Source organism: Lucilia sericata, unplaced genomic scaffold (genome assembly GCF_015586225.1).
Source record: "Lucilia sericata isolate MDLA Ls3-8-SP2 unplaced genomic scaffold, ASM1558622v1 Contig000296F_arrow, whole genome shotgun sequence".
Taxonomy (NCBI): domain Eukaryota; kingdom Metazoa; phylum Arthropoda; class Insecta; order Diptera; family Calliphoridae; genus Lucilia; species Lucilia sericata.
The window spans coordinates 353356-365472 of record NW_023994321.1 but is presented as its reverse complement, the minus strand read 5'-3'; the positions used below and the strand labels follow the sequence as shown (position 1 = coordinate 365472).

Sequence of the window (12117 nt, the reverse complement as noted above, 5' to 3'; positions counted from 1 at the left end):
TTCTAGTTCTGTTCTAGTTCTGTTCTAGTTCTGTTCTAGTTCTGTTCTAGTTCTGTTCTAGTTCTGTTCTAGTTCTGTTCTATTCTAGTTCTGTTCTAGTTCTGTTCTAGTTCTGTTCTAATTATGTTATAGTTCTCTTCTAGTCCTGTTTCAGTTCCATTTTTTCTAAATTTATAAAATATTTTCTATAAATAAATTCACGAGTTTGTCAAAAAATGAGGAATTTTCAGAGAATTTTGCAAAAATTAATAAAAACAAATTTATTTTCTTTATTTAAAATTTTTATAAACAAATTAAGAAATGTGTTGAAAATTAGCTGTAAACAAAAAAATTTTGTGAAAAAATTTTTATAAATATAAATTTGATCGAAAATTTATCTATAAATAGAGAAATTTGTGAAATATTTGGTAAAAATTAAGAAATTTATTGAAAATATACTGTAAACAGACAAATCAATTAATATTTTAAAAATACAATAATTCATCGAAAATTTTTATAGAAAGATAAATTTGTAAAAAAAAATCTATAAATAAAGAAATTTTAAAACAATTCTTTATTAATAATAACGAAATTAAAAAAAATATTAGTTTGAAAATTGAGATAATTTTTTTAATAATTAAAAACTTTAATATGAATTTCTCTTTTAAATGTAAGCTCTATACTAGTAAATAAAAAAGTTATTAAATTAATATTTATTCCCACCAGTTATTAATTAAAATCAATCAATTTAAAACACTCGAAAACATTTTTTTAAGTCATGGACTTTTTGAAACCAACACAACAACCTTGGTTCGTTTATGTATAATCTTATCAATAAAATTGTTTAATAATTTTGTATTCAAAAAATACATTAACAATTGTCTCTTATTAAATTGTATTAAATTTCAAAAGAAAAAAATTTAATTCTATTGCAATATTTAATTTAAATCACACGACAACAACAATAACAACGAATAAAATAAAGAAAATACGAGAAAAAATGGACATAAATAGAAAATAAATTTATTATATAAAATAAAAACAGCGCGTGTTTGAGATTTTTGCTTTAAATATTTAGTTGATAATATTTTCTATTAACACAAGCGTAAATATAAGACAAAATATGTAATGAAAACAACTATAGAATAGAGGATAGGAGGGGAAAAAACAGAATTAGACAATAAGCAAAAAAATATAAAAAAATCATAGAAAAACAAGAAAATTATAAAAAAAAACAAAATCAGGTTGGCGTTTAATTTTATGAATAAATTAAAATTTATTTACGCATTTTTTAAATAAACAAACAAAAATTATTTATAGTAGTATTTACTATATTTAAAAAAATTAGGTTTTGTTTATTTTTTTTTTTTAATAAAAACAAACGCCTTATCATAATTTTTTGGCGGTGTGGTGTAAATGACCTTTAAATTAACAAAATAATTATGTATTATTAAATAAATGTCTGTGTTTATTATTTAACTTAAAACCTACATTTTAATTAAAATTTTAAAAGAATTGTGGTGACCTTTATTAAACTTAAACATAAAGTTTAACAAATACTAAAAACCGCATGATAAGCAACACCCAAAAGATATGGTAACCCAAGTTTTACATTTATAACACAAACAACAACAACAGGGCTGTCTAATGTAAATAAATTTCTTAAACTATTACACCACAGTGAATGATTAGCAAGCCATCGACTGATGTCTAACATTCACTGTGAAACATAAACTTTAGTGTTTAACTGATAAAGTTTATTTTAAACAAAATTTCACTTAAATGTATCAAAAATTTTGTACAAATAGTAAAATTTATTAAATATTTTCTAAAATAGAGGATTTAAAACAAAATAAAGTCAGCAAATATAAGAATTTATTGAAAAGATTTCAAAAACTATCTATTATAAAGGAAAATCTTTAGAAATTTTTTTTTAAAAAATTAAGAAATTTATTGAAAATGTTTACTAATAATGAAATTTTAATAAAAATTTTCTGCAAATAAAGAAATTTATACAACTTTTTATATAAACATATAAATTTGAATATATTTTTTTTATAATTTTTAAAATTTGTTTAAAATTTTTTCATAAATATGAAAATTTAGCGTTAATTTTCTAAAAAGTATGAACTAATTTACTAATAATTTCTTTAAAAATATAGAAATTTAATGAATTCTTTTATAAATTAAGAAACTTTTTGAAAATTTTCTTATAAATGTTGAAATTTATCAAAAATTTTCTGGAAATAAAGAGAAATGTTTTAAAAATTTGCAGAACATGGGAAATTCTATTGAAAAGTTTTTATAAATACATTATTTTATTGAAATTCCTAAAAAATTTCCAATAAATGAGAAATTTTTTGAAAAATTTTTACAAAAAATAAAAATTTATTGAAAATTTATCGCAAATAAAGAAATTACTTTAATAGTTTATATAAAAACATAAATTTCTCGATTTTGTTTTTAAATTTAAGTAACTTTTTTAAAATTTTAAATAACTACAGAAATTTCGCATCAATATCCAAAAAATATTGAAATTTATCGATAATTCTTCAAAATTATAGTGAGTTTTTGGAAAATTTTCTAAAAATAAAGAAATTTGGGGAAAATTTATTTTAAAGAAAAAATTGTGTTTAAAATTTTAAATAAATACACAAATTATGCACCAATTTCCAGAAAAATATTGAAATTTGAATTGAAATTTTTTAAAATTATAGTGAGTTTTTGGAAATTTTTCTAAAAATAAAGAAATTTAGGGAAAATTTACTTTAAAGATGAAATTGTGTTGAAAGTTTTCTATAAATTTGTCAAAGAATTTCCAAAAGTTTTCGATATTTTGTAAAAAATAAGAATTTTATTGTAAATTTTAAAAATTTTTAAAAGTAGTAAATAAAGTTTTCTCAAAATTTCTATAAATATAGAAATTTATAAATTATTATCTAAAAATATACAAATTAAATAAAGATAACTTTTAAAATTTATTAAAAATTATTATCTAAAAATTACAAATTGAATAAAGATAACTTTTAAAATTTATTAAAAACTTTACTTTATGTTAATTTTCTATAAATATTTAAAATTTATGGTAAAATTTTTTAGACAAATTTCTATAAAAAAATATTATCAATAAAAGTTTTATAAATAGAGAAATTTATTGAATTTTTCTTAAGCATTAATTGAATTTTTCTTATTTATTGAGAATTAAAAAAACACTTATATTCCCAAAAATTTCATAAAAACTGTACTCTAATCTTGAAAACACTTTATTATAATTATTTCCAGTATTTTCCAAAAAATTTAATTCATGGAAATTAGCATTTATATTAAAAAAAATATAAACAAAATTATGAATCATAATCACTAGACCCCAACAGATAAATAACAAAAAATTTCTGAGAATTGACAAAAATAATTTAGCAGCATTACAAGCAAAAATCAAATGAACAAATTTTAAAATAAACAAAATTTTTTCATAATTTAGCAAATACACTGTACAAAATTTGCTTTAATTAAAATGTTAAGTTTTTTTTTGATTTTCAATTGACATTTTATTTGACAGGTTTAAGCAGCAAACATAATAATTATACTAAATATTTAACATTGATTATACAAGAAATTTTTCTTATTCAAGTTGTAAAATTGTTAAATTTGCAAAAAAAAATAAACGAAACTAAAGAAAAAAGGGTGAGCCAATGGCATGGGGCCAATAAAATGAATTGAATATACAATGTTTAAATAATATATAAAAGCCAAAGAAATAATTTCAAATAAATATAATTAAATCATTTAGATAAAATGGCAAATAACACAAATGCAAAAAAAGAAAACTGTACGAAATTCCCACAGTTAAACAAGTTAATGGGAGTATATAATTTAATAAAAATACGATAATATATTTATTTTTTATAAATAAATTTCTAAATAAACAAATTAAAGAAAACAAAAATAATTCAAATTGTTAGGCAACCCTAGCCATAATAAGGGTCAAGATAAACACTTATAAATAGCAAATTGAATTTGGATATAATTAACTCTAGATTAGGTTTGGAAGGTAACATAATAACCCTTCCACTCGGATGCCGCTAGAGTCCACAAAATAATAAAAACTGAAGCAAAAGAGAAAGAGAGACATGAAACGAAAGACAATAAATTTGGATCTCAAGTTGTTAGAAGTGTGAGATTAGAATCCTCGATGTAGACGAACATTTCTGTAGTCGAAAACACGGCCTTTTAGAATCCTTAATGTATCACCATAAAAATTGTTCACTAATGACTCTAATTCCAAAAAATCATATCGGATTAGGAATTAGCGGGTGTTTTAACGAAACATACACTTATTCATCTGGCCCAGATGGAGAATACGCCTTCAGAAACCGTTATCAATTGATATTGCCGTAAAATGACATTTACGTAAGATATCATGATAATAAAGAGAAAGTGACTAGTGATCACCTCTGGCGAACCGATACTACCGATATATTGAAGATTTAAGATGCTTTTATTTCATAAACGTAAAGTCCCTACGAAATTCTACGAAAATATACGAAGAGATGACAGTTAGTTTCAATAAAATAATGGAGTAACCTTACTTTATTAATCCAAAGATACGAAGCAATATTTTTCTTTCTCCACAATTACTCTGATTTGGAAAGCGCATTCTAGACATGTTCGTCCGTTTGTCTGTTGAAAAGTTCAGTATTCCAATGAATTTTCCATTTCCAAAACTTTAGTATATACAAGTTTTCTCTACAAGTAAGTATTTAAAAGAAATGCTTAAGTGTTGAAAAACTTTACACTAATCACTAATCTGTCGAGTGATCCTTTCTCAAAACAAATTTCCTCATAAAATTAAAAACTTCCAAATAAATTCTATAATAATTAAAACTTTTTATAACAACAATTTGTTAATAACTAATGAGTCACATGTTTTTATTGCAAAAAAGCAAATTACTAATCACACCAGTGCTGATAGATAGATAATAACAATTACAAGTAAGATTTATAAACTTATTAATATTAATTATAGACACGAGTTTTAAATAAACAAATTTTAACATTTCTTACAGTGTAGTTTAAAACAAAAATAATCTTATTCCTCTATACACTTTCTCTCTTTAATGAGTATAAAAAAACATAAAGTGAAACAAGTACAACAAAAAATTAACATATACTGGTAGTAGGTAGGTATGAATGTATGTATACGAAAAAAAGACAAAAATAAAATACAATTTTGTGTTTTTTTTTTTTTTTGTATTTGGGGGAAAAAAACAAAAAAAAAACATATAAAAATATAAGCAGCCTTCCCTTTCTAGACAATGAGCAAGAGTCAAACGACACACGTAAAGGAAAACATATTAGAAACACGTAAAGGAAAACATATTAGAAAACAAAGTAATAGAGCAAATAGCAGTAAAAGAGAGTTTATATAAAATAAAAGAAGAAAACAAGTCACAAATAACAAGAAGAAGAAGAAGAAGCAATAGCAAATAAAGTAGCAAAGAGAGTAAATGTTGGGTTAAATTGACAAGTTATAGAGACTCTCTCAAATTTTTAGCAAATCATGGGGTATATTTTTATTTTTGTTAAAAAAATATACAAAGAAACAAAGTTAATTAAAGAAAACGAATAATTTTTTTAAAGAGTATTATTAAACAAGAGTTAAATTTTTAAACAATTTAATAATTATTAAGCAAAAATGTTGAAAAAGTATGAAAAAAAAACTCAGCTGTCTTTGTTAATATAACAACAGCACACAACAAAATGGTAGATTTTATTATTGAGGTTTATTTTTATGATACTTTTCATTACTTCTACGTTTATGCTAGAGTTAACAACACTAACAGCCAGACGAGGGCAGTTTGTATCAGGGTTGGCAAAATTTTTAGATTTATACAATTATTTTGGAACAATTAGATGTTTGAAGTTATAATGGTACAGCAATGAAAATGCAATTTCAATAGACGTTTTAAGTATGTATGTACTTATTACTAGACTATGGGCTAGTCTAATGACTTTTCTAGTATATAAACTAGTCTAAGTGTGAAGTACTTTTTGGAGTTTCAATAGACTAGTATATTGTCTATTGACTAGTCCATAGTGTGTGGACTAGTATTTTCTTTAGTATATAGACAAATCGACTGCCTAGTTCATAAACTGGTCTATTGTCTAGTCAGCAGACTAGGCTTTTGTCTAGTCTTAGTATTTTATATATAGACTAATATATTGTTTAGACTATAGACTAGTGTGTTGTCTAGTTTATGGACTGATTTCTCTATAGTCTAGTCTTTTCTCTTGTCAACAGGCTAGTCTTTTCTCCTGTCTAGTCTAAAGACCAATAGGTATATTCTTTTGACTATAAAGTAATATATTGTTTAGAATATAGGCTAGTGTGTTGCCTTTTTTATAGACTAACTTTTCTTCTATAGACTAGGCTTTTCTCTAGTCTAGTTTATACCTACTAGGTATTACCTCTTGTCTGTCTTTTCTCTTGTCATCAGACTAGTATTTTTTCCCGTCCTTAAACTAGACCATAGATAAGTCTAGACTTATCTATTGTCTACTAATCGATATTATCTAGAATATAGATACAAGTTTTGTCTAGTGTACAGGCTAGTCTTTTCTCTAATCTATAGACAAATATTTTCTCTAGTTTATAGAATGTTTTCTCAGGTATATTGACAACTCTTTTCTTTAATATATAGACTAGTCTATCGTCTAGACTATGAACGAATACATACTTCTTGATCCATATTTCCGAAAATAATCGTCATTTAATATAATCTGAATCAAAAAAGTATAATTATAAACCCTGTTTTATACACTTTATAAAAAATACCATTTGCCATCCCTGATTTCAACAACAGAAAAATAAAAACGTCAAACTAACATAACGTCATACTATACTTTAACTACTTGCTTACAAAAAGAGGAAGAATATGTATAATAAAAGAAAAATACTGAAAAAAACACACACTCATTTTTTTTTCAAAAAAGAAAGAGAGAGCTAGTAGTAAAACGAGGAATAAGTGATATTATGCTTTTTAGAAACTTGACAACATTGCCTGTTGGGTTTCACTTAGAAAAAAAATGATGAATATTAAAAAAAAAAACAAAACGTTTACCAACACTTTTCGTATATTTTTTCATTTTAGAGAAATTTCTTTTAAATAAGAAAAAAATGACGAAAATATTAACTTCACTTACATTTTCTTAGTGATAAATTTTTTTTTTAATCCTTGATGTTTTTTGTTGCTGGCAAAATATAATCCCTTGAAATAAAATGTTGTTTTTAATCACAGTTTTAGGCGTATCCTTTATGAAATTCTTGTTAAATTTTTATAGTATTTCTTAATAATTTTATATTTCTTTTTTAAAATTTCTTAATTATTGTTTTAGGAAACAATATATTTTCAATATTCAAAGCATTTATGTTTAAAAAAATTATAATAAATAAAATTGCACTGTATGTGGTATATATTTTTTTAAATAAATCCGAAAAAATGTTATCACAATAATTTTTTATATTTAATCCTGTTTAATACTTTTTGCGTTAAAATTTTTTATTAATATTGTATTCCACTTTAGGTTGTTTTTAGCTATTTTATTTAATTTTTTAAGTTTAATTTAATTTCTCGTAATTTTTATAGATCTTTTTTTTTGGGGAATTTTTTAATAACTTTAAGCTTTTTTTGTGTAACACTTAATTCTTTCTTGCTTTAAATATCTCCCAAAAAATATTTGCTGCTTTTAGCAACTTTTTTTTAAAATTTTAAAATTCTTTTTCACAGTATTTTATTTTTCAAAAAAATTATTTCTCCTTTTTTTGTAATAATGAAGAAAAAACACCCAAGAGCAAAAAATACACAAGTAATAGTGGTAGTAGTGATATTTTTGTGTTTTCTGTTCACAACTTTATAACGTGGATTTGATCCTCCAATATGTGAAGTCTCCAAGCACTCGTTTTCGACTAAAACACAAAATTCATATGAAAAGTTGTTGGCTGGCTATCACAAGGCAGCAAATCCAACAACAACAAGCACAATTACACCACACATAACAATAAGATTACCTCCTCATCAGACCAAATACACAAAGAAACCAAACAACAAATTCACCACCACGTTACTAAAGAGTACGTAATTAAATAAATTATACGCCATGAAAAAAAAATAAAACTCACACTGACAATAACAAAAATTAACACCATACTAAACTCAACACACTCGCAATTACTGACCACCATCTCACACACCAGAAAAGCACTCAAATTGTTTCACTGCTCTTTCAACCATCAACTTAACTTTATCAAAAGAAGAAGAAAAGTGGAAACCATAATTGTTTATTTCAATTTAATTCTTATTGTCTTTTTTTTTCAAGCAATTTTCTTATAATGTTATTACAATCTACATTACCCAACCATCCAATTCAATTCCATTGTCTTGTCTTTTAACTCATTTTCTTGGTGTAAGAGTTGAAATGAGTGGGGGTACACTAAAGTTAAACAAAGTGTTTGAGTGAGTAGAGTACTAAACATGCTACAATAGGCATATTAAGCACGCAATAAAGTAGAGAAGAAAGAAACTTGAAAAATTAACAAAACAGGGAAGTGAAAGTTTTTTAAAAATGTATAATCCATAAGACAAAGTTTATTTTGTGTTAAATTTTGGCATAGAGTCAGGCGTCCAACAAAGATTTAATAAGTGCATTGGGTAATTATCGGATGGAAATTAACACAGTATGATATACATATTGTGTGTGTAGCATAAAATTACACCCGGGACATCCCGGGGTAAAGATGTGCTACCAGTACCTCTAGTCTTCCGGGACTATAAACTGGTGATGTCACTTCACTCCTTGGCTAGACCTTGGTATGATTTGACATGGGGTCCAACCAGAGAACCACATAATCTGGTACTACGGGTGGCCAGTTGCCCGTAGGACTTCTCATGTCTGGTCAGTTGGTTAAGGTTCCTTCGGGATCCACGTAGTGGCTGTGGTTTAAACCAAAATTCGCGGGAAGAGAATGTTGGTTTAAAGGCTGATATAACCCTTAATCCCCTTAATTCTCTTTTCAAATGACACAGGTCTGTGTACAAAGCAGCATATGCTGGATTCCTGAACCCGATCAGTATTTCTTACCGGTCGTGTAGTAGGGAACCGGTATATGCTGGGGAATTGTCAGGTTAGCTTTCAGTGATTGCCTGTCATTCCGAAGAGAGATCTTTATGATCATGGGAATGGGACTGATGCAAAAAGTGACGAAAGATCGGGAAAGTCTCTATATATTGGAGATGAATACTGATTTAGTAGGGCTTTTTACGCTTCGGGGAAGTTTCTCGGTACTGTTGCCATCTCAACAGAAGATATTGATTCATGCTACGCGACTATTTGTCGGGGTAATTATTGGGTTCAGTTGGCTTTGGAAATTCCTACATCCTTTGCCAAAGTTCGGTTCATTTGGAGCGATCCTGATTTCTTATTTTGGGCTACCAAATTCGTCTCTAGGTGCTGTTGCCAAACCAACAGAAACCATCAGTGTGGTTGGGTGATTTTAAGAGGTCCAGGAATAAACTGGGGTGAGTCTTTAGATGATGAGAATGTTTGTAGGGACAGAGCATTCTTCATAACATCAATAGAGTATTTTCACCTGATGTTGGGTCCGCACCTTCCATCGACTCTAACCAGTGATTGTATTTTTCTTTGTCCTTCCCTAACGGGGCTAATAGCAAGAGATTAGAAAGCTCAAGTACTTCAGCAAAGTGCTTGTACATGGACCGGCTCAGCCATATACAAAAATTGCTAAGCGATTTCTTCATTGAAGGATTTAGGGGCGATGGTAGACCGTTTTTAAGGCTACCCAGTGGATGAAAAAGACCACCGGGAAATGAAAGAAGCACGCAATGCTTTGAAGGGAAAACGCATAGTGTATAGTGTAACTACCAATTAATTGTCTGTTCACACTGTTGACAGATAATTGTGTGGCAAAAGTTGCCAGATCCTATTTAACTGTACATGTTTCTTTCAATGTACAGTGTTGCCAAGAGAAATAATTTATCTAGTAATGATACCATTTTAAGATGTATAAAATTGGCACATCTGACAATAAAAATTGTCTGACAATTTTTATACAATGATATGTCAATGTTAACGAAATGTGTTTACGCGATTGTCAGAAGTCTGACAATATTATTGTTTTGCAATGTACTGACAATGATTTCTCTGGCAACGTTGCAAGACAATTGTGAACTTACAACGGTTGTTAAGTCATTTTCTGAACATTTCTCTGACATGATGACAACAATGTAACATCTGACAACTTCAACAGTTAAAAGTTAATATGATCTAAAAGTTTTTAATTATTAGAATGTATTTCGATAAACGTTTAATAGGTCTGGTAGATTTCAACATCGTGTGATTTAACAACGCTTGAGTATGGAAATTTGGAATTTATTGAAATGCAATTCTCTTCTATTTTATTAAATTTCAAAATTTTATCAATAAACAAATAATACTCTTTTCTAGTATACTTCTAGCTGAAGTAAAATATGCGTTCCTTTTAGAGAAATACATTTTAGAACGAGTTTCCAAAAATATCTTTAAAATACCAATAAGAATAGGTCATTATCAGAGATGACCTCAATAACAATAAAAAAAATTTTGAACAAAAAGACGCATACCAAACAAAAATACATAAAAAATGTAAAAATTTAAATAAAAACTCAATATATATTACAAATTGAGTGGAATGAAAGCTAAAACAAAATGTGGTAAAACTTTAAATTACAACGAATTACAACAGACATACAAAAAGAAAACGAGAAAAAACAGCAGACAGACATTTAAAATCAAAACAACTGTAGGCGAGAGTGACTATACGACACACCACCAGCACACTATGTTTTCCGATTACGGTTACAACAACCACATACAGCTACTATGACAATAGAGTACAATATAAAGAAAACAACAACAGAATTAAGAAAAACTTGCAACAAAACAAAGTCCATTTGGAATATAAAGAAGAAGAAAAAAGGAAGAAACAGACTAGGAAAAAGTACCGTAAAAAGCAAATATTTTATGCACATAAATTACAATAAACACAACAACACACACTCACTGATATGGACAAGACAGAAAGACGGACAGACTGGCTTTAAAAGAAATACAAAAAAACTCAAGAACTCTAAGAAAAACATGTTAATATAAAGAGAAATAAAAGAAAAACAAACAAATTCAACACAGGAAAGAAATAAAAAACAGAAAAAACAAAAACACTATAAAATAATGCAATTCAAAACCTTGCACATTACAACAACTTATAACAGACAGAACAAAAATGTGAAACACTCAATTGTGAGTGAGAGTAGTATTTAACTGTTAGTAAATGGTGACGTGGTGAAAATCATGAAGGAGAAATACAACAGAGTTGAGTTTTTCGATTCATTTTTAAAATGCGTAGTTTTTTATGATGAAATAGAATAACAAAAAAATGAAATAGCATAAAAGCGAATACGTATAAAAATAATAAAACAACAACAACAATAGCAATTGCTTAATGAATAAACAATCGAATATGTATAAATAAGAAAAAAAAGTTATAATATTATCAGGAAGCAAATACATACATATACAAACACACATAAACATACATATCTATCTCTGTCTCTGTAAACATTCTTTTAAACAAAACATATGTTGATAGATTTCCAAATGATATATTAGTGTGTCTTTTATTTTTTTTAATATTACAGCAGAACAGTGTTGCCAATTTCAGGAACATTTTTCAAAAAATTTTTATAAAAGCTTTTTTTAATTTTCTTTGAAAAATGGAGGTTATGACTCTTTCATCAAAATCATTCCACTACACGGAAGAAAAGAATCGAGAAATCCGTACTTGAATCTATCTGGAGCACGATGACAAAGTGAAAGATTGAATTAATTCCAACAAAAGGCTTGATTTGAGCTCGATTCGTACTTGGTTCCGAAATTCAAAGCATTTTAGTAAAAAAGTACATTACAAAACGAGTAAGAATTAGTGTTCTATAGTTGAAACGAAAAGTCGACTTTTTTGACTTTTTGCATTTTATGAAAAGTAGACTTTTCGACTTTTTTTCATTTAATTAAAAGTCGACTTTTCGA

At 26.4% G+C, this 12117-nt stretch overlaps 1 protein-coding gene across 1 annotated transcript in view; it reads right to left on the bottom strand.

The window, feature by feature from the left end:
• Window positions 1–8010, bottom strand: part of LOC119603357 (AN1-type zinc finger protein 5-like) — a 41617-nt gene extending 33607 nt beyond the window's left edge. The window contains 1 exon segment of the mRNA XM_037955364.1: window positions 7183–8010. The gene's annotated coding sequence lies outside the window, so the exon portion shown is untranslated.
• Window positions 8011–12117: the final 4107 nt, after the last annotated feature.